Genomic DNA, 2,047 nt, shown 5'->3' with positions numbered 1-2,047 from the left:
GTGTATGTCTGTTACGCTGATCTGTGTATGTCTGTTACGCTGAACTGCTGCCAATCTGCACAATACACAGGATTTGGCTTTATTGTCACATTGAAACAAAGCCCCTACTGTTCAATTCTTTTAAAATTTCCATTTTGAACAACTTCTGTTTGTTTGCTTTTGTTTGGTTTTTCTGAGCCCCTTGAGGGCTGCAGTTTGACTCAACTTTGAGTCTTCAGGACTGGCAGGGCTGGCGGAATGCACTCAGCCAAGTCTGTTACGTGAATCTGTACGTGTGTGCGTGTGTGCAGCTGTGTATCTGTTAAGATTATAAAAACTTTATTGAACACCTCTATTTGTCCACTGATCACTGCTAGCCCAGAGATGGGGCTCTGCTCTGGGGCCTGCACAAGTCCCATTCTGGGTCAGAGCTGGAGGTAGGGGTGGAGCCAGGCAGAGAGGTCTGACCCAGGCTGTGCTGGCAGAGCTGTGCCCCAAGCTCAGTGGCAGGGCACCTGGCAGACTGGAGGTGAAGGGCAGAGGTCCAACCTTGAAACTGAGGAGGGCAGGGAAGGGGCACCAAAGCTGGGTCCTTGGTCAGTGCCCCCCACAAGAATTCCCTGCCCCCTGCTGGGTAGGACATGGTGGCCGCTGCAGGAGGGAGGGCAGGATATGGGGATGTGGGTGGCAGAAATGAAGCTTGAGAGTCATCTCCCCAGTTTCTCCCTCTTCCCTCCCTCTCCCACCCACCCCCTTCAGGTCACATGCTTCCTGCCTGGTACCTATGAACTCCTTCCCCCGTTCCACGGGAGGACAGAATGGACCTAGAAAACTTGAGTCACCACTGACTTCAGCTGTACCATGTCTTTTTCTTTTGAACAACTTTTTAATTATAAGATTTTCAGTCATACACAAAAGCAAAAGAATAATCTAATGAACACCTGTGGACATATTCTCTTTCATTTGCTCTAGCTCCCCCAATTTTTTATTTGCTGAAGTATTTTAAAGTAAATAATTTCATCTGTAAATACTTCAGTATGTATCTCATAGATAAGGACTTAAAAACTCCTAAGCACAATGCCATTAATACCTAACAAAACCGTGATAATTCCACAGCATTCATCTTTTAATGACATCCTGCTGGGGAAAACATAAACTAAAAAAAAGATTAAATGGAGAACACACAAAATTACGAAAAATGATGTTTCCACACACACTGCAAAAGACGGAAATGTTGATGACAACACAGGTGGAAAAAGTTACATAACTTCTGCAAATGTAATAGAAATAAAAAGAGAGATGAAAGAAAATATGCTAAGAATAAGAACATTAATAGAAAAACTGGTGAAACCCAAATAAAGTCTGTACTTTAGTTAATAGTAATGTACTAATGTTAATTTCTCTGTGTTGACAAATGCAGCATGGTGGTGCAAGATGTTAACGTCAGAGGGAATTGGGTGAAGGTATACAGGAACTCTCTGTCCTACCTTTGCAACTTTTCTGTAAATCTAAAATTATTCCAAAAGAAAAAGTGTATTTAAAGACAAGCAAACAAATAAAAAAGTTTAAGAGTCCTCCAACTGAATTTGAAATGAAACCTTGAAACCTCCTTTTCAAAATCTTCAGCATCACAAACAATCTAAAATTTCAGAAGAGTGCCCTCTAGTGGAAGTAGTAGCCGGGATTTCTTTTTTAAGTTACTTTCTAAACTAATGATAATGTGCCTAGGGAATACAATTAACTCAAATCTTTGTAACTGAGGTCTCTCTCCACCCCCCACAAAGAAGTAAAAATAAATAAACATTTGTGTAGTCTTTTCCCTGTTTCAAGAGCAAAATTTGTTCATTTTTGTATAGAAATTTTTTCAAAACCCAAAATAAAGATTGCCCAGGGCTTCCCTGGTGGTGCAGTGGTTGAGAGTCCGCCTGCCGATGCAGGGGACACGGGTTCGTGCCCCGGTCCGGGAGGATCCCACATGCCGCGCAGCGGCTGGGCCCGTGAGCCATGGCCGCTGAGCCTGCGCGTCCGGAGCCTGTGCTCCGCAACAGGAGAGGCCACAACAGTGAGA

General features: G+C 43.6%; 1 protein-coding gene across 1 annotated transcript in view; it reads right to left on the bottom strand.

Annotated features, from left to right (window-relative positions):
* Window positions 1–2,047, bottom strand: part of TMEM44 (transmembrane protein 44) — a 35,541-nt gene that overhangs the window by 4,870 nt on the left and 28,624 nt on the right. The gene's annotated exons all lie outside the window — the stretch shown is intronic.

This window comes from Monodon monoceros, unplaced genomic scaffold, assembly GCF_005190385.1.
Source record: "Monodon monoceros isolate NGI ecotype Baffin Bay Population unplaced genomic scaffold, NGI_Narwhal_1 Super_Scaffold_11, whole genome shotgun sequence".
In the NCBI taxonomy this organism is placed as follows: domain Eukaryota; kingdom Metazoa; phylum Chordata; class Mammalia; order Artiodactyla; family Monodontidae; genus Monodon; species Monodon monoceros.
This window is presented reverse-complemented; position numbering and strand designations above follow the sequence as displayed.